General features: G+C 43.6%; 1 protein-coding gene across 1 annotated transcript in view; it reads right to left on the bottom strand.

The window, feature by feature from the left end:
• Positions 1-22,556, bottom strand: part of LOC143298655 (uncharacterized) — a 74,244-nt gene that overhangs the window by 1,065 nt on the left and 50,623 nt on the right. The gene's annotated exons all lie outside the window — the stretch shown is intronic.

Here is a 22,556-nt window from a genome sequence, read left to right as displayed (position 1 = left end):
TCTCTCTCTCTCTCTCTCTCTCTCTCTCTCTCTCTCTCTGTGTGTGTGTGTGTGTGTTCCACACATTGATATAACATTCCCTTTTGTGTATGGGTCGGTAGCCATTACAAATAAAATGGGTATCAGCGTAAATCTCTCTATTTTTTTTACTCTCTCTCTATCTCACGCACGCGCTCGCGCGCGCGCGCGCACACACACACACACACACACACACACACACATACACACACACACGCACACACACACACATACACACGCACGCACTAATGCATGTGCGGATATTAAAACTGTGAGAGCGAGAGAGAGAGAGAGAGAGAGAGAGAGAGAGAGAGAGCAGACAGAATCTGGAATAGTTTATTCACAGCCACAGCCCCGAGTGAATGGGTAAACGTAAACAAAATACGACTCAATGAAAATACATAAATAAGCATAAACATACACAACAAAAAGTACATTATATCCCTTTCACGAAGTAACAATGTCTCTTAATCTGAATGCCGTATATAAGAAAACCGAAAAATTTTGTACGTCATTGATATTGCTTGCCAACATTAACAAATTCAACTTGAACAGAGATTGACTTAGGTTTTAGAAACATTTTTTAGACGCACACACACACACACACACACACACACACACACACACATATATATATATATATATATATATATTTTTTTTTTTTTTATCTATATATTTTTTTAGTGCAGCTGAGACAGAAACAAGAGCCAGAGAAGAGAAACCAAGCGAGAGACAAGGACAGAGAGTCGGTGAGAGGAGGGGGAAATGAAGTTGATAGAGTGAGCAGATGTGGGTGTTGGGGTGGTGGTATGATCCATTGACAGATTGACACTGCTCACTTTAGTTTCAAAGCACTCTCATGAGACAAGCCCTAGCTCACCGAGGGTTTGAGACCCGCCGGATACCCCCATCTGGTTCTGCCGGCCTGTGGAAGACTGGCTCCGGCGGATTGGACGAGGAGACCATCAGGTCCAGCAACTAGGAAGGTGGTTCCAGCAGGCGCTGTGGATCGCTCAGAGCAAGGCGAGACACGAAGGGAGTTATCCACTGCAGCACGGGAGGTCTCCAGACGTAACGCTTCTCCGTGCCGCTGGACCAAAGTTTCTCCTGCCCAGAGAGTGGGAACGCCCCAATTCAACGGCTCTTCTACTTAATCCTTTGATGCCAGGAACTATCTTGGTACCGGAGGGGGGTAGCAAAACTCACGCACAGGTGTCTGTGAAACCCAGCCCCACAACTCAACCCATCGCTGCGACACCTGTGTGCTTCTTGCTTTTAGGCTGTGGAGTCATATGCGCTGCCATCGCTGAGCACACAGACCTTGTCATCGTCGGCTACCGACGAACTACCAACAGAAGAAGAAGAAAGACAGACTCTGTTGTATCCCCCGTACTGACACCCACACACGCATCACATATAACCCTCCTAACACACACACGTGTATCTCTCTTCCTTCACGCATCTTACACAATGCACCCCATGCAACTATAAACTATTTGAATGGTTCTCATGGGAAAAATTAATACCTCATTGAAATATCGAATCGCTTTCGTCTTTTTTTCACATTTAACTTATTTGTCGTGTTCGTTTCCTTTCATTATAATCCGTTTTTTGTTTAATTCTCCGCTTTTCCTTTCCCCGAAATTCCGTCAATTACCGACTCTCTTCTCTGTGTTTGGCTGAGTGCGTCTCTGTCTGCCTGCCTGCCTGCCTGCCTGTCTGCCTGTCTGCCTGCCTGCCTGCCTGCCTGCCTGAATCTTTCTCTCTGTGCCCACTGGTGGGCCTGCGTCTACAAAGCATGCATCAGATTAAGAATTTTAGTGCCGGTTTCGTGCGAAGTACTTTCAAGAAAATTTAGTTGGAAAGGAAAATGTAAAATCTTTTATTTAATCAGTTTTGATGACCCGTCTGCACACGGGTTAAAAGGGCCAATCACTGTTTCTGGCCAGACCTTGTTCCTTCAACGTCCCTGCTCAGGTAACGTCACGTCAACACCTGTCTCTAACTTCAAAGGACTCCAACAACAGGCACACGTTTTCTCTGTCTGTCTGTCTCTCTTCCCTCTCTCTCCATCTGTGTGTGTGTGTGTGTGTGTGTGTGTGTGTGTGTGTAACCATTGCCCTTCTGTATGTTTCATCATTCTTCTTTTTCTTCTTCTAACCCCAGCTACAACTGACAAAAATAGTGCAGACCAAAAAATATCCACATGATGTGAAGATGACGGCAACATCTCCAACCATAACGGGTACAAATCCATAGTCCCATTAGAAGCAGTCCATTCCTGCCATCACTGATACTGATGAACGGTTAGGAATACCTCAGCCGTGCGTCATTTTTGTCCCCAACGGAGAGCATGGGGCAAATCTTTAGATGGCACACACAATTTGAGGTTGGGTCGACGGGAGAGGTACAGGAGTGGTTTGGCAATGTGTGTGTGTGCGCACGCGTGTGTGTGCAATGCGATTTGAAAATGATTGATCGAGTATTGGCGTGGTTTCTCTTTGGTATGAATCTCTCTCTCTCTCTCTCTCTCTGTGTTCCACATATTGATATGATATTCCCCTTTTGTGTATGGGTCGGTGGCCATCGCAAATAAAATCGGTGTCAGCGTCAGTCTATCTCTCTAGTTCTTACTCTGTGTGTGTGTGTGTGTGTGTGTGTGTGTGTGTGTGTGTGTGTATGTATGTGTGTGTGTGTGAGCGCTTGCAGGCCCGCTTGCGCGGGACAATTGAATATGGTGTGATAATTGGTGTGATAATTAATATCTTGGTGTGATAATCGATAATAGTCTTGGAATGAAAACTCAACTGCACTCATTAAACAGAGCAACAGTCGCATGTACTGTCTTAGAAAAAATGAAATCTTTTAATGTATGCAAGCAGATGCTCCAAATATGTTACACATCTGTTGTCTGCAGTGTTTTAACACATTATACCCACCACCCCACCCGCTTTCAGCCGTGTGCTGTTGCGGAAACTTGACCAAACATGACAAAGACAGGTTGGAAAAAGTCATTAGGATAGCGGGTGGGGTGGTGGGTATAAGACAAGACACCTTCAGCGACATGCACAATAGAAAACTGACTGACAGACTAATAACAATTTTGACCGACGAAAGACACCCACTACATGATGACATTAATAGCAGAAGGTCGGGCATAAGTGGTAGGTTCAGAGCTCCACGCGCAAGAACATCTCGCTACATTAATTCATTAATTCCTACAGCCATTCGCGCACACAATCAAAACATCCAATACACTAACTCATGAGTGAACCCTCCCACCCCCTAAACCCCCTCGCCACAGCAACACCTGAACTTCACCAGCAGACGAGTGCATGGGAGCAGACATTATGCGTGCATGTGGGACTGAGCGGGTGAGCACGGGCAAGCATTTCTGTGTGTGTGTGATCGGAAGTGATTTTTAAATATTTTCTTATTTTACTTGGATTTCATGTATCTTAATGTTAATGTACTAATTTTATTGGCGTGACATATGTTATGTGCATGCATACACGCTTACATCCATGTGTGTGTGTGTGTGTGTGTGTGTGTGTGTGTGTGTGTGTGTGTGTGTGTGTGTGTGCACTTTACTTATATATACGATTTATTCCCTTGATGTTTTCATTAATGTATTGTTGTACAATACCTAATGGTCTTAACGTGTGTGTGTGTGTGTGTGTGTGTGTGTGTGTGTGCGCGCGTGTGTGTGTGTGTGTGTGTCTGTGTGTGCGTGCGTGCGCGCATGTCATTTTTAGTAATATATACCCTTTTTTTGCTGGATGTTTTCATTTGTAAATATTGTTGTGCAATACCCTATTGTCTTAACATGAAGTTTTGTGTGTGTGCGGAGGGGGGTTAGTCTATCGTCAGCTATTGGGAATTCTTATTTGACTAGTTTTAATCTCTTCTTATGTTGCGCATGATGATTTTATGCTAATGTTTACAACGAGCATGTGATTGCACAACTTAATTTCCATGTGGATTAATAAAGTGTTTTTGATTGATTGATGGATTGAGCATGTCCATCTGTCAGCCTGTTTGTCTGTTGGCCTCTGTCTCAGTCACCGTCCCCTTCCGTCCCACTAACACACACACACACACACACACACACAGACGCACGCACACACACACACACACACACACGCGCGCGCGCGCGTATACACACACTGGATGACTTGACTCGCTCACTCACAGTCAATCAATCACCACTGTCGGCATGTGCATGCGAGAGGGAGGGGAGGGGAAGAGAGTGATGAAAGTCACGGACATCCGGCTCAGCGGCAAAAGAAGCTAAAGGGCGGAGAGAGAGAGAGAGAGAGAGAGAGAGAGAGAAGTAAGGGGCGCTGGTAAAAAGAGAATAAAAAGAAAGGGAAGAAGAAGAAGAAAAAGAAGAAGACAGTAGTATAGAAATCGGGGAAGGTGGGGTGGGTGGCGGAAAGTGTCCATTTCTCAATGGAAGGCTGGGTTTCTGTCTTTCTCTCCCCTTCAGCTCCCAGCTCCAGATGGAGTGTTTCCTAAAAGGACGTGGGGAAAAAGGACCGCGCCGCCAGAGGCAGGTGGCTGCACCTTGCGTGCAGGACGTCAACTGACTTGGAGGAGGGGAGAGAGGGCAGGGGGAAGGGGAAAGGGGAGGTGGCAAAGTGAGTGGGGAATGACGAAGTGGGAAATGAGAAAGGGAAAGGGGAGTGGGGAGGGAAAAGGAGAAGGGGGGATGGGGGAAGGGGGTGGGGAAGGAGAGGGGAAGGGGGGAGGACCAGGCCTCTTCCTGTTCTCTTTCACCCCAGTCTGGCTGTCTCAGAATTCAGTATTTTGTTAAAGAAATAATGCGCCAGTGTGTGTGTGTACGTGTGTGTGTGTGTGTGTGTGTGTGTGTGTGTGAGTTTGATGCGAAGCCGGTCGCTTGCACAGTTTAATGAGTTTTGAGCTGTATTTGATGAAAAGCTTCAAGTGTTCCTTCTTCTCCTTCTTGGTAGTAGTAGTAGTAGTAAATGTGAGTGTGTGATTGTGTGAGTAAGTGTATCTTGACTGACTGTCTGTTTCTGTACATCTGTGTGTGTCTTGGAGGTGTTGGGGATTTTCCTTGACATGGTAATTTGGCGTACATTGGGGAATTACGCGAAAGGAGACAGGACGCAATCGGATCAGGCAGTGTGCGAGCAGGGTCAATGAAACGTCCATCTTCTGTCATGTGCCCTCCCACCCCTATCCTCATCCACACCAGCCCCACACCACCACTGCCCCCTCCACTTCCCCGCCATCCCTACTCCAACCCCACACCACCACTGCCACCTCTCTCTCCATCCCCCACACCAGCCCCACATCACCATTGCCCCCCCCCCTCCTCCCCCTCCACCACCTTCCCCACTCCAGCCCCACACCACCACTTCCCCCTTCCTCTACCCCTCCTCCACAACCCCACTCCAGCTACAGTCCATCCACACATCACCACTGCCCCACCCCCTGTCCCCCTCTCCTCTCCCCCATCTCCATCACCCACTCCATTCCCACATCACCCCATCACAGTTCTGGATGTCGCTTCTTGCCCCTAATGCAAAGTGGTCACAGACAGATGATTATTTGTGACACAGTGAATAAGGCAACACACACACACACACATACGCACACACACACACATACGCACACACGCACGCACGCACACACACACACACACACACACACACACACACACACACACACACACACACACACACACCTTTTAATCACTCCTGTCACAATGCATGTGTTGGAGGGACGAAAAAAGATGATTAATGAACATCCGAACGAACAGCATCTGGTAATTACAATTGGAAACTGCAAAAGAGATGAGAGTGAGGTAAGGTGTTAATTTTGAAGATAAACATAAAAGAAAAAAGTTTATTTCAAAAACCAAGCTTTACGCTCATTCTTTGAGTTTCACTTTGCGTTTCATGACAATTTCAGGTGGATCATTTCTAAGGATGCTCCTTAAGTGTGCGGCTTTTCATGACTGCACTGGTACACATCAGATGTTCTGATGACTCTGCCTTTGAAGATCTCACATATTAGAATGATGTTCTGATGACATTACCCTTGAAGATCTTTCTAACTCTGATACTGTCTATATGAATAAGTTGAGATTATGTCTTCGTGGTGGAAACAACTACGTAGATGTGAATGTTCATAAAACGAAAGAAATGGTTATCAGTTTCAGGAAAAGTCCGTTCCCCGTCCCCCATCCCTTTATCAGTGGCACAAAGACGAAAGAGTTAGTAATTACAAATATCTGTGGACAATCATTGATGACAAACTAAAATTTACACCATATACCTATCACATCCAAATTTACACCATATACCTATCACATCCAACTGAAACACATTATACCTATCACATCCAACTGAAACACATTATACCTATCACATCCAACTGAAACACCATATACCTATCACATCCAAATGAAACACCATATACCTATCACATCCAACTGAAACACCATATACCTATCACATCCAACTGAAACACCATATACCTATCACATCCAAATGAAACACCATATACCTATCACACCATATACCTATCACACCATATACCTATCACATCATATACCTATCACATCCAAATTTACACCATATACCTATCACATCCAAATTTACACCATATACCTATCACATCCAAATTTTCACCATATACCAAATTTACACCATATACCTATCACATCCAAATTTACACCATATACCTATCACATCCAAATTTACACCATATACCTATCACATCCAAATTTACACCATATACCTATCACATCCAAATTTACACCATATACCTATCACATCCAAATTTGCACCATATACCTATCACATCCAAATTTTCACCATATACCAAATTTACACCATATACCTATCACATCCAAATTTACACCATATACCTATCACATCCAAATTTACACCATATACCAAATTTACACCATATACGTATCACATCCAAATTTACACCATACACCTATCACATCCAAATGAAACACCATATACCTATCACATCCAAATGAAACACAGGTCTCCCATCTACTACTTTCAGAAGCTCAGAAAATATTCAGGTCAGTTCTAAAATTAGTTACACAAAGGTTTGAACTGATACTTCACTGAAAGAGTTTTAACTTTCTCTTTTATCTGCCGGTACGGAAGTTTAAACGTGGAGAACAAGAATACATTGTATGAAATTGTAAATGTGTCCGGCAAGATAGTCAGTGTCAACCATCCACCTGAACAAGCTGTACAAACGGCGATGACAGCCACATTATCTCAAAGTACTACAAACGTTTACCTTCAGGGAAACGCTATCGATTTCCTCAAATGAAAACTCCTAGAATCCCCCCCCCCCCCCACCCCCCCATGTTCTTTATGTATGAAATACTGAATGTCTGTGAAAGAAGTGTGATCATTACATGTGTGTGATTATGATTGTTGGATGAGAGGTTTACAACAACTTAGCAATTCAGCATTTTATGTCTTTTATGTATTCGCATTGAGTTACTGTGATTCTCATGCATTGCTTGCGTAGTACACACCTCACATGAATTTGTCTTATTGACTTCATAAAATATTATGTATTCCGTACATGTGTCTGTATGTATGTATGTGTGTATATATGTATGTATGTATCTATGTATGAGTGTGTGTGTGTGTGTGTGTGTGTGTGTGTGTGTGTGTGTGTGTGTGCGTGCGTGCGTTTCAAGTGGAGAGATTGAAGCTTTTTGAAAGTGCCCTGAGAAAGTTTTTTTTCTCTCTTTCTCAAAAGCCCCAAGAATCGCCGATCTGGAAGTGCACGGAAAATGCATGTTGAAAGGTGGACCGGTCTGATGTGTTTCTTTGATTCATGGTGGGGATCTGCTCTGCCACTGGAAATATTTCCCCTTAGCACCAAAATACAGGCTCGCCAGTTTGATTATGTGTTTGTTATATGAAATGATGGATTCAGTGATTACAAAGATGATTATGACTGAGTAAAATTAGATAAATGGAATCGTCTGGTTTTGATCTGTTATATGTGCAAGATGTGTTGAAACTGATGAACAAATAGTAGCGATATTTAACTGTACAATTACAAAATTACTTATCCGTCTGTCACTGACTCCGTCCATTAGCTTTTCCATATCCACCAGCCTGCTGTCACCACGTCTCCAGGTACATCTGTCACTGAGTTGAGGCGTTGTTTTGTAAATACAGCTTTTAGTATCACCCACTTCCCGTCAGACTCCAACATTCATGAATACCACACACACACACACACACACACACACACACACACTCACAAACACACACACACCACACATACATTCTCTTTTTCCGTTCGTCTCCTCCCCCCCTACCCCCCCCCCCCCCCACACACACACACACATACACACACCACGCCCCCATCTCTATTTCTCAGTCTCTCTGCCCTCTGCACATGAAAACGCGCTTTTTCGAATCAGTTTTGTCAATATAAGATTCTGTGGGAAAGTTCTTGACAACGTCCATAATGATATTATTTATTTCCACTTCAACCGGTTGCACTCCAGAGAGAAATCTTTTGAGCGTAAATTTGAATCCTGGTGATGCCAGCCATCTGACAGAATGCAAAGCTTGATGACAGGCTGCCTCGGACAAGCAAGCACAACGTGAATGAAAACGTAATGAAACAATCCGATCGATAAAAGCCCTGCATCCAACAGCGCTCTATTAATGATAGAAGACTTGCTCCTGTACTTATTTCCCCAAACGGTAGGAACAAATCTGAGGGTAAATGTTAGGCCATATAGGAGTCCCTTTCTTCTGTTCGGAGTTGTGTTTCCCTCAACCTGTCTATGTGTGCGGGGCGGCCAAAATTTATAGAGTTATTTTGCAGAACGTCACGGCTGATAGAAATCCAGGAATTATCATGTGGTTTTAAGGTGAAAAACTATAGTGAGAGAGACACAGATAGAGACAGAGGCATACAGACAGAGACAGACAAAGACAGGGACAAAGAGGGATGGTGAGAGAGATAGAGCCAGACAGACAGACAAAAAGAGACAGACAGCAAGACTGAAAGAGGAGAGAGAGCGGAAATATGTACCTGCATGTATGTGTATGTGTCTGTCTGTAGATATGTGAACACACACATGATGTTAGACGACTACTCCGGGAAAAAAAGCACCAGGGAGAACGTGATGTTCCCCAAATCAGCAGTTCTGTTCACCACTTTCCTGCTGTGCGAACTGCACGGATACACATCGAAACAAGGGTACCGGTCAGTACTGGCGGCTAAGGTTTCCATAAACCATTCATTATGTTCTTCTTTATTTTCCTACTTAACATTCATTAAAAGAATTGCTTATCTATTTCTCCTTTTTCCCATTTTGCATACTGTAATCTCCCTAAAATGAGTAAAATAAATCTCTCTCTCTCTCTCTCTCTCTGTTTTTCCTTTATTGGACATCAAAGATTCAGAATCGGCTGTCTTTGAAAGGTTGACACATGTTTAGCATGTGTCTGGCAAACCATTCCAGACTGTCCCAGCGCTCATCGCAACTCACTACACTGTCACCCAAGGTTCTCCTCGCAACAGAAAACCAAGCAGCAGATGTCATTCTATGAGAAGAAGAAGAAGAAGATGATGACGACAACGACCACGAAGAAAAAGAATGATACATTCACGAACTGCTACAGGTGATCACATTCTGTAATGTGAAAGACGGCTGACAGCCAGCTGAGAACTACCATGTGCAGTTGGAGGTGAGATCTGTTGGTTGTTTTACTGATCGCCCTGCGCTACAAATAGAAACGAATAGATGACAGTATCTGAGCAAAGTCAATACTTTGTCAGTTCTTAAAGATAAGCACCACGACGACGACGACGACGACGACGACGACGAAGAAGAAGAAGAAGAAGAAGAAGAAGAAGAGAGGAAGAGGAAGAAGAAGAAGGATAGAAGAAGAAGAAGTATCAATGTTAAAGAAATTGTCGTAGCCAGCTTCCACTTCAACAGCATCAATACAAGCATTACATTTACTACATCAAACTTGTGCTGTGATCAGCTGAAATGGATGACTATATTGTCAGTCAATTTTTTGTTGTTGATAACAGCAGGGTCACAGACATGCACAGAATAGTGAGCAGGTTGTCGGGAAAGAAAAAGAGCTTCTTCAGCATCCTGTAAACTCACATCGCTAAGATCACTATGATTTCATCATTGTGACAGCAGTCGTATTACTACCATGTGGATAACGATCCTAAGATTGAAACCTGCTGATCAGCTCTACTATTTCTATGTAATGAACAGCATAATTAAAAAAAACAACCAACAAAAACAAAAACAAACACACAACAACAACAAAAACAACAACAACATTAGCTATCGTTGATTAAAATCATCTTCACTTCAGCCGTCTTCAAATAGCAGATATGGCCAGTGACCAAAACGGCGTAGGTATGGCTGAAATATTACTTCAACTGCCACACACTATATTTCCTAATTTCAGCAGTTCCGGCTTTCAGAATGTTCTCTGAAGCTAGGAAGCAATACACAGACATGGACATATCCTCATTCCTAAACAATCACCCCCATGGTTACAAATGTTTTAAAATCCATATTCATAATACACATGATCGGATTGCAATGTTTTCCCAATAAAAATCTGAGACTATGTTTTACAAATATCATCTGATAAATGTTTCGACCTATCAACAATGTTCGTGACGCCTCCAGTCAAGTGGCTATCAGATACACATTACCATTCCATGAACGCACTTGCGCGCATAGACATACCGCAGGTAAACAGCGACGGCAATGGAGCGGCTGGAACACATATTATTTTCTTATTCAACCATCAACTTCAGTTTCAGTTTCTCAAGGAGGCGTCACTGCGTTCGGACAAATACATATACGCTGGGCAGATGCCTGACAGCGTAACCCAACGCGCGATTCAGGCACTGGGTGCGTATATGAGCATATGTTTGTGTGCCTATGAGAGTGGATATTTTACAGAATTTCGCAAGAGGGTAACACTTAGACTGGGTTATTTTTCGGTGCGCCAAGTGCTTGTTGCACACGGGACCTCGGTTTATCGTTTCATCCGAAAGAATAGACGCTCTGTTTGATTTTCTAGTCAAAATGTGAGAGAAAGGCGAGAGCGGGAATCGAACCAAGATCCTCACGGACACTGTACTGGCAGATAAACGTCTTAACCAGTGTGCCATCTTCCTCCTATCCAACCATCATATTACATGTGCAAGACAAATCCAGTAAAAACTGAATACTTGATCGCCAGTCAATACAGCAAAGCATGTAGGAAAGGAAACTACACAAAGGCAAACTGATGATGACACATTAACAATCGCTCTTTGCCTGAAGGTTTCGGTACGTCATTGTTATCAGGACAGTTTTTAAACATTCGTTAGATCGGTCAAAAACAGAACGCAATTGGCACACGTGACACACTGAAGTGTTTGTGGAAACGTTTCCAATGGTTGAGCTCATGAAGCACACGATGTCTGATCAGAGGGCACAGTGAGGAACGTCACATCACCTGCACACGATGTCTGATCAGAGGGCACAGTGAGGAACGTCACATCACCTGCACAGATCAACTGCACTGCTCTCAGCTGGACAGCAAACATAGACGATGAAATGAATAATGCTACTGGACTATATTGATGTGCTCACTTTTCGGCCAGCACCCCATTTTTATCTATCTATCAATCTAACTACAGACAGACAGACAGACAGACAGACAGACACACACACACACACACACACACACACACATATATATATATATATATATATATATATATATACACAATGGTCATGACCATCAGTGATCTTGTATGGAGGGGAATGAAAATTACTGTCTTTGTTGTACTATAAGTACTATAATCTATTATAATCTACAATAATATTATATCTGAAGCGAAGTCATACCAAACTCTTATTTGAACTCAGCGAACGCATTCAGTCATGTAAGAGGTTTAAAATACTACTACTAATAATGATAATAATAATAATAAACAAACAAAACAACAACAACAACAAAAAAACAAAAACAAAAACGCAGTTCACTGCACGATCATGCTTCCGCTTTATTGAACAGATGTCAAATCAATCTTTGGGAAATTACTAACATACAAGTTTCTCTTGCTCTCCGTGGTTGCTTGAAAAGGCACGCCTTTGATGTGTATTAGTGTTACAGAGTTTAATGAAACCGTATTGCTGTTTGCAGAATCAAAGAAACCCTAATTCTCTACTACTGATACATTTAATTAATGTAAACAGTGTATCTCTTTAAATATAAAAGGATCGATGTGTTTCACCTAGGTTCTCCCTGTCCATTCCGAATTTAGAGTGGAGCTAACATACCATCTGTCAGACAGAACTTACTGAAAGTGCTGCTGCAGATATGCTGTTGGACTTTATGATGGATGTTTCTCCATAAAGCTTCTGTGTCGTCTGATTCCAAATCCGATCTAAAGTCTTTGGATTCGGTTCACATGGTATTTCTGAACAGCTGGATGTCACACATGGAAATCTACTGAAATACCAGGGAAGTTAGTGTTTCATTTGTGGCGATTCAACGACCACATTTTAATTATCTATGTGGATGTAAAATGTCTAATCGAATATGACGTCGCTGAGTATGATTTCATGTTATCCGGCCGATTATCTGGCGTATTTGTACAGCACTGTTTTTTCGTCTGTGCATCTTTCGTATTTATCAGTTGATATATTTTATCAATAGTAATACAAACACTGAAATGATAACTAGACAAAACTATGTCATGTGCGTACATTTCTTTCAGTCAGTTTATGTCATCTAGTGGGTCTATTTTGACAAATCTTTTATTGTAGTTGTTCTGTACATAATTTCCACGCACTGCTTTCGCTAAATTTTCTTTGCGTTTTCAGTTACCCCAACATAAGATGGCTGCTGAACTTTATTGCCGTGATGAAGTTGTTCTTACGGAAAGAAAGTTCAGGGAAAAAAGGCCCCAGGCCTCGCTGATCACCAAAGGACAGCCATTGTAGCGTGTTACCCGTGTGGCCTGTTCATTGTCCCTGTTTTACAGTGTTGTTATGGGTGGTGTGGCTGATGGGAGTTCACTGACTGCCCACTCACTGCCTAACCAGGCTGCAGGAGAACACTGCCTGGATCTGCCCCGGGCTGCAGCCACACGTCTCATTTGGCCCGGCACCACGGCATTGTTCCATCGCTGTCAGGCACCACGGCATTGTTCCATCGCTGTCAGGCCATCGGTGCACGGGGGGTGGGCACGGCTGATTAGCTCTAACCGTGTCGGTTTACACGTCGTCTGTTTCCAAAAGACGTCACTGGAGGACAAGTGGTGTGACTGCGGTCTGATGAAAACATTTGTTAATGCCGCTCTCACTTCACCTTCCACAAGTGATAGTCGTTTATGTAAAGAGAGAGAGAGAGAGAGGGGGGGGGGGGATCACATTTTTTATCAACAAGGGTAACAAGATAAGTAACGTACATTTATTTGTTTATTGTTCCTTTACATCCAGCGCTGGCCAAACGAGGGGATACAAAGGAATAACCAATTCACAAACGAATGGACGATGACAATGAAAACATTCATCACAGCAAACAAGCTCTCAACTCCCCGGTCAATACACTCTGCATTCGACCCTCTACCGCCGGCCCCCAAAGCATGTCCATATCACATGAAACCCCCCACCACCACCTTCATTATATACATACCGAGATGTATATACAGACAAGAGAGAGAGAGACAGAGACAGAGAGAGACAGAGCGACAGAATCGTAAACTGAGCATGCATGAAAACTCACAGTCGTGGTTGTTCTGATCCACGAATACAGGCTGGGAGGAGAGAGCCACGAAGGTGGGGGGAAGGACAGCGGGAAGGGTGGGGTGTAACAATTATTTCATGGAGATGTCGGCAGACGTGTGAGACGAGAAACCATTCAGTATGGGGCGGAAATGCGTCATACGTCAGTCTAATCGATGTGTGCAAACATGGGAAAGGTCACACACACACACACACACACACATATGAATATATATATATATATTCTGAATTTTCGCTGCCACTCGGCAGCTTGGTCACAGACTATACTTATAACAGGTGACGTAATGCTATTTTTGACTCACTTGTGTAAACAAAGTGAGTCTATGTTTTAACCCGGTGCTCGGGTGTGTGTGTGTGTGTGTGTGTGTCTGTGGTAAACTTTAACATTGACATTTTCTCTGCAAATACTTTGTCAGTCGACACCAAATTAGGCATAAAAATAGGAAAAATTCAGTTCTTTCCAGTCATCATGTTTAAAACAATATTGCACCACTGGGATGGGCACCAAAAAATAAAGATAAAAAAAAATAATAAAAAAGAAGCCAATTTATATGCACACTGCATTTACTGTTATATTTATATTTTTTTGTATTCTCTAAACTTGGCACTTTGATCTGATGTTCTGACACAACAACAAGAGCAGTCATTATTATCATTTTTTGTTCAAACAGGAACTTCATTTGCAAAGCATGGAAGTTTTATTTATTTTGCAAACGTTTTGGTACAGATAGTGAAAAAGGGAAATTAATCTGTAATTTCTCATCTTAAACATTACATTTTGAAATTATACTCAGTACATAAAAAGCTTGTGTGTTTTACTCTCAGTGTACAGAGCTTTCACTATGTTCATTCGCCCAAGTGGTATTTTTCGGAAAATACTAAAATCTATACGACGAGTGGACTTTACAGATCTGTTGGCTGAGCCCTGAAGGTCATGGGCAAAAATCAATTGCGTACACATATTTATACACATTCAAAGCGCGTGCTCATATTCTTCGCGAACGCGAACGACGCCATTTTGTTTCAAGTTGTTGACCTGCCCGTTCAATCCTATATTCAATTGACAATACACAATAACATGTGATGGAAAGTTGGAGAAGGAGACCGTTAAATATTTATCCAGAGAAAGATTTGTGAACGCCTCATCACTTACTGGATTATGCCCCAAACTGCCATAAAAATATCCACAGAATCAGTCAGAATTCACAGTTAAAAATTGTAAACCATGCGAGTTAATACCCTTGAATTGATCACGATGAAACGAAAAAAATTCCAGTCTTGACTTTTCTCAAAATGAAGTCCTTTTCACTTCTTACGACGTTTAGAAGTACTTGTACTTGGCTCTACATGTTAGTTTAACAAAATACTCAATTTTCATATCAACCTTACAACTATAAAAATAGAATGAACATAAAAGAGAAACTGAATCGACCGTGTCGTACTACATTCCCGGCGGGTGTAACTAAACTTGTACATCTATCTAGATCTAGAGAAAACGGCTAAATGTTGCAGTGTGATTGCGGCGATAGCCACGTCTCCTTTAACGCGGACTAAAAAAGATTTTTTTTATTGCCCTTAAAGATTTTTTGAATGCCCAAGATACACCAGAATAATATGATTTAAACACCGTTCTCACCGCGAATACCGCAGTTGATTTATCGCCCTTTAAAAAAGTATGTTCAAATATTAAATTTCAGAACGTCAGTTAAGAAGCCACGATAGGGTAATGGGTAAGACAGTTTCTTTTCACCTGAACACGCGAGGTTCAAATCTGGTTAGGACTTCTTTTTTTTTCTTTTTTTTTTTAACCCGAAGCTTTATAATAACAAATACAGAACACATTTTAACGATTAGATTTTTTTTAAAAGTGTTATCACAAGTGAGTCTTGAAGGCCTTGCCTCTCTTGTTTACGTCATGTTTCTGACCTTACCTACGTAAAGTTATCATGTTCTAAATATTCCTTCAATTGTCTATGTACACATCACTGTTTTTCACTCTCACTCTCTCTCTGTATCTCAGTGATCGTGTGTAACCACCACCAGGACAAACTGGACTGGCAACTCCACGAATTAGAGTTCACAATGAAAACCCATGGATATCGCTTCTCAAGTTCAGACTAACAAAAATTGTCCCAAGGTTACACATCCTGAACAGTTTTCTTTTCAGCTCCTCCACTTTGTTGACCTGCTCCAACGCTGTCACCTGTAAAAAGCTGAGGTTGTCGTCAGAAGGGTGAGGGGTGGAAGAAACATGGGTAGCGACCGAATACTTGGTGCCTTTCCTCAGTTTACAGTCGCTTTTGTGGTTTGCCCATCTTTTCTTAAGAAGGTAGGAGCATCCCACATATTGTGCCTCCCGGTGAAGTTTGCAGGTCAATAGATAGACCAAGTTTGGCGTGGTGCAGGAGATGTGTTGGTTGATCTGCCAACGCCTTTCGTCCCAAGGAGAAATGACATGGTCTGTGAAGTGGCCATTCTTTGTTTTGGGGGGTCAGCATAGAGTAAATGGGTGTTACGTCTGATGATTTCTGATTTGGAAGGGGATCGTGGATCAGATGTAGTGACCCAAGCCAGTTTCTTTGGTTTCTTTTTTCTGGTGGCAGTCAGCAGTTCTCTCCTGTCTTTTCTGGCACCTTTCACAGATCAGATTTTGCTTTGTCAAAATTGCAACCTGCCAAGGCAAAGTAGCGGGCATACTCATCAATTCTACACTCAAGCAGGTCGTCTTCACTGCATATCATGCGTAGTCTTTTCCCCACTCCTGTAATGAGGCCCTTGAACACTGGAGGAGGATGACAACTAGTTGGGGGAAGGTAAGCGTGAGAACTCTTGCTGAACACATCAGTCACTATCTTTCCCTCAAGCATAGACAAGCCAATGCCGTTTTTCCACATGATACCGTCCACTGAATGTTTGTTGGGTTGAGAGACTATGCGATTTTCAAAAACTCCCACTTGAGCAGGACCTAACAGGATAGTGATTCCATCATCCCCATACCTGCTCCAGTCCAAATGCCTGAAGTCATCCTACTCCTCTGATGGGATGAGGGCTGAGAGAAGTGGTACAGGACAAGTGTCAACCAGCTTAACATCAAGTTGCCCCATGAATACGTCCACATAATCACATGAATGTGGTGGTGCCATTGCCGTTCCATGGTTTGGTGTAGCACAAGTCGTAGTCCCATCTTGCGATGTTTACTGACAGGCGCTGAAATCCAGTGAAATTTGCAGAGCCTCCATAATGCATTGAACTGGTAAATTCAATGGATTGGAGTACTTCTCTAACATTTGGCGAGTAGCAGGTATTCCCATTTTGTTGTTGACATTTGGGAACAGAGAAATAACACACACACACACACACACACACACACACACAGATATATATGTATATATATATATATATATATATGTATATATATATATATATATATATATATGTGTGTGTGTGTGTGTGTGTGTGTGTGTGTGTGTGTGTGTGTGTGTGTGTGTAATGTATATATACAGAGAGAGAGAGGGGGGGGAGAGAGAGAGAGAGAGAGGTGCTGCATGAATATAGATCAGAGTCGCAAAGTGAAGGGAAGTATTCACATTTCTTCACATTCTTCTCCGCCAGCCTCGTCACTCAGATACCATAGTTTGATGATACAAAATTTAACAATGTTTCTTCACAACACACTGACAAACTGTACCTCCAAACAACTATCAGCTTTTTCTTCTGGGGAACGAAGTGTGGTATCCTGTGTCATCTGCTCAAAAAAAGAATGCCATCACAATCTGTTACATTTTTGCATTTTTGTTGCGGAGTATTTATTTCTGCCCCCCCCCCCCTCTCTCTCTCTCTCTCTCTCTGCGCTTGCTTGCTTGCTTGCTTGTACGCATCCGCGCGTGTGATTGATTTTTCCATGATTAATATATCTATGAATGGAACCATTTCTCTTGCATCGCATTTGATCATACATTTTCTTTTGTTTCTTTGCACGTTAGATTGCAAATATATTTGATTGTCTTGTCACATAAAGAATGGAATTACCAGGAAGGGGTTTGGGACAAGTGTTGGAGAGAGAGAGAAGAGAGAGAGAGAGAGAGAGAGAGAGAGAGAGAGAGAGTGAGTGAGTATGAGTGAGTGTGTGTGTGTGTGTGTGTGTGTGTGTGTGTGTGTGTTCGTTCTTTCTTAACGTCTATCCACATTTGTGATTTTAGACGAAAATCCATTATTTCCCCCACCCCACCCATGCCTTAAATCATCACTACTTTTCCTGTTCCCCTCTCCTCAATTCGCATTACAGGAATATAAACGAAATAAAATAAACTAACTAGTCAACCAGTAGAATCACAACAAAGAGCCGGTTGGGCTCCAAATTAAACTCTGAACTATTTAGAACACACGTTCATTATCAAAAAGACATTTCTAATGGAAGCAGATGGAACTGCAGATTTTTTAAATGACATAGTGTTAACTGTTCACATTTATGGATGACATGCACGGAGGTAATTTCATTGCCGCAAATGCAAGTCACATTTGAAGTATATTTTGTTTTTATGGCATCCAGTCGTAGTCTGTATATTAAACTGGTGAGCATTCTGCTACTGTGATGCCCTTTTGTTTTAAAAGAAAACATGCGATCAATTTTTCGCGAGCTATTGTCAGTATTTTCTCTGTCAGGATCAAACTCCTCTTTTAGTTGATTGACATTGTTTCAGCAAGTTTTCTCCAGCAGAGAATAACCTTCTTGTAATGAATATGGAATACGAATTTTTATGGCATTGTAGATGTTCATTGCGCCTTTTTTCGATCCACCCGCAACGATCCACCCGCTCATTCCATACATTGTTAGTTTGAACCATATGCATTTTCCCACCAAAAATTAATCTTTGTACCACGGATGGTCAAAACATGAATTGTGTGTGTGTGTGTGTGTGTGTGTGTGTGTGTGTGTGTGTGTGTGTGTGAGGGAGAGAGAGACTGAGACTGAGACTGAGATGATTTATTCACTGAAGGCCATAGCCCCATATGAATGAAGGGCGATAAAACAGTATGCAGATGTCATCATACTATCAGTAAACATGCACCATTTTCACATTTAGTTAAAGAAACTATGATAATACCGTTTCTCTTAACTTAAGCTCTGTGTAAATACAATGCGAGATTACGTATGGCACCATCATCAGATAATGCCATCAATAAACATAATTCAAACAAACATGGACGTTCATAATATTTCTTTGGAATAAATCTTACGCGAAATCCATGTAACACAGGACACATCAAAACAAAATGCACTTCATCTTCATTTGACTGCTTGCACAAAGGACACAACTTCTCTGTGTTATCAACAATCTTATAACGATATCTGTGCATATAAATTTCAGAAATGCCAAATCTAAATCATGTTAATAAAACTCGTAGATATCTTTCCATGTTAAACAAAAGATAATTCTTTACTAACTGTGTAGAAGCATGAGATCTGTAGAGACAGAATCTATCACTTGACTGAATATGATTTTCCCAGTTTTGCCATCTACAGTCTATCAAACGCTGACGAAAGAGTTTCAGAAACATATTCTCATTACCTACTCCTTGATATTCCCAAACATATCCAAAGCCCAGTTCACAGAGACAAGTTCGTACATTTGACGCCCAGTTCATTTTACCTCTAAAATCTAAATCATACAACATATTATAGGATTTACGTGGCAGTCTGTTTTCATTCATTTTTAGTAATTTAAACCAGTATCGAACACATCTAACTGCAGAATTTATATAGATTGGATGTCCGTTCGTCTCACAGTATACTAAATCGCTAGGTGCCTTCATTTCAACTCCTAAAAACTTTTTCAGTCCAAATAAATGAACAGACTCACATGTGTGTGTGTGTGTGTGTGTGTGTGTGTGTGTGTGTGTGAGGGACAGAGAGAAAGAAAGAGAGAGAGGGAGTGAGTGTGTGTTTGTGTGTGTGTGTGTGTGCGCGCGCGCGCGCGCGTGTGTGTGTGTGTGTGTGTGTGTGTGTGTGCGCGTGTGTGAAAGAGAGAGAGAGAGAGAGAGAGAGAGAGAGAGAGAGAGAGAGAGTGTCGGATGGTTCATATATATATATATATATATATATATATATATATATATATATATATATATATATATATATACGAGATCACTCAAATAACAGGGGAAATGAATACATCTGTGATAGAGAGCAGATGATATATGAATGTAAACATTATCAGTTTGATGAAGATAAAGCTTCGTACAGCGACCAAACATTCGCATGTTTTTTTTGTTTTTTTGTTGTTGTTGTTTTTTTGTTGTGTGTGTGTGTGTGTGTGTGTGTGTGTGTGTGTGTGTGTTTCTTCGATTTTTCACATTTAATTCTGCACTGCACCCCTTCCCTTTTTGACCCGCTACCTCACCGCTCCCCACTCACCACCCACCCCTCTCACCACCTCTCACCACCCCTCCCCTCTCACCACCCCTGCCCTCTCACCACCCTGCCCTCTCACCACCCTGCCCTCTCACCACCCCTGCCCTCTAACCACCTCTCACCACCCTGCCCTCTCACCACCCCTGCCCTCTCACCACCTCTCACCACCCTGCCCTCTCACCACCTCTCACCACCATGCTCTCTCACCACCCCTCCCCTCTCACCACCCCTGCCCTCTCACCACCTCTCACCACCCTACCCTCTCACCACCCTCCCCTCTCACCACCCCTCCCCTCTCGCCACCCCTCCCCTCTCACCACCCCTCCTCATCCCCTCTCACCACCCTGCCCTCTCTCCACCTCTCACCACCCTGCCCTCCCCCAACCCTGCCCTTTCACCACCTCTCACCACCCTGCCCTCTCACCACCCTGCCCTCTCACCACCCTCCCCTCTCGCCACCCCTCCCCTCTCACCACCCTGCCCTCTCCCCACCCTGCCCTTTCACCACCTCTCACCACCCTGCCCTCTCACCACCATGCCCTCTCACCACCCTGCCCTCTCACAACCCTCCCTTTCACCACCCATCCCCATCCCCTCTCACCACCTCTCACAACCCCTCCCCTCTCACCACCCTCCCCTCTCACCACCCCTCCCCATCCCTTTCCCACCCTCCCCTCTCCCCATCCCCTCTCACCACCCATCCCCTCTCACCGCCCCTCCCCATCCCCTCTCACCACGCTCCCCTCTCACCACCCCTCCCCTTCCCCTCTCACCACCCCTCCCCTCTCACCACCCCTCCCCTCTCCCTTTCCCCACCCTCCCCTCTCACCACCTCCCCTCTCACCACCCACCCATCCCCTCTCACCGCCCTCCCCTTCCCCTCTCACCACCTCCCCATCCCCTCTCACCACGCTCCCCTCTCACCACCCCTCCCCATCCCCTCTCACCACGCTCCCCTCTCACCACCCTCCCCATCCCCTCTCACCACGCTCCCCTCTCACCACCCCTCCCCATCCCCTCTCACCACGCTCCCCTCTCACCACCCCTCCCCATCCCCTCTCACCACGCTCCCCTCTCACCGCCCCTCCCCATCCCCTCTCACCACCCCTCCCCTCTCACCACCCCTCCCCTTCCCCTCTCACCACCTCTCACCACCCCTCCCCATCCCCTCTCACCACCCCTCCCCTCTCACCACCCTCCCCATCCCCTCTCACCACCCTCCCCATCCCCTCTCACCACCCCTCCCCTTCCCCTCTCACCACCCTCCCCATCCCCTCTCACCACCCCTCCCCATCCCCTCTCACCACGCTCCCCTCTCACCACCCCTCCCCATCCCCTCTCACCACCCCTCCCCATCCCCTCTCACCACGCTCCCCTCTCACCACCCCTCCCCATCCCCTCTCACCACCCCTCCCCTTCCCCTCTCACCACCCTGCCCTCTCACCACCCTGCCCTCTAACCACCCCTCTCTGGTCTCTCAGAAATGATGGCCGTGTGGGACGAGCGGTGTTTTGGTTGCTCAAGTGTTTTGGTGGTTTTAATGGTGTCAGAGGATGTTTTTCCTTGTGATTTTTTGTTGATGTTCTTATCAAAATAATGTGACTGCAAAGGTGTAGTTGTGTTTCTCTGAAAGACTAGGTATGAAGCGTATTTCATGTTTAATTATTTACATTGAATAATGAAGGAAATCTCTTCTGACACTTGTTCAGAGCTGTCCAGTGTGTAATGCGTTGAACTGTCCGTTCTGCACGTGAAGTTTTGTGGTCAGCGTGATCTGTGCGCCCTAAATCGGACAGTCGCTTCACACGTTTGTGATCTGTGTTATGGATCATTAGGTCTTTCTTGTCCCATGTCCGAGTGCCTGGACAATGAATGATGTGATAAACTACCATGTTAATTATGCATTGACGCTTATCGAATACAATGGATACTAGCGTTGAGATAAGAGGAAGTAAATTACAACCGACAGTTGATAATCTCCAAAAAAGATTTTCCTGTCCAGAGAAAGAACTTATTGCCTGGAGAAATTGTTTGTGCTATCGCTATGCATCAATTACTGATACATTTATACTGATAGAGAATAATGATTACGATTATGATGATAACTGCATTTCTCTTCCACTGTGGATTAATGAACCTGTCCCCACCAATCTGGCCAAGACTGTCATACGTGTATTCTGTAAACAGTTCAAACGTGTGACTCTGTCATTGTATTATACTCGGCAAGACTCAGGAACATTACTGTGTCAGGGTAGTGATTGTGCTAAATGGGACACAGAGGAGTGCGAGGTCTTGAAAGATCTT

Source organism: Babylonia areolata, chromosome 24 (assembly GCF_041734735.1).
Source record: "Babylonia areolata isolate BAREFJ2019XMU chromosome 24, ASM4173473v1, whole genome shotgun sequence".
In the NCBI taxonomy this organism is placed as follows: Eukaryota; Metazoa; Mollusca; class Gastropoda; order Neogastropoda; family Buccinidae; genus Babylonia; species Babylonia areolata.
The sequence above is the reverse complement of the archived record's forward strand: the minus strand, read 5'-3'. Positions and strand labels throughout refer to the sequence as shown.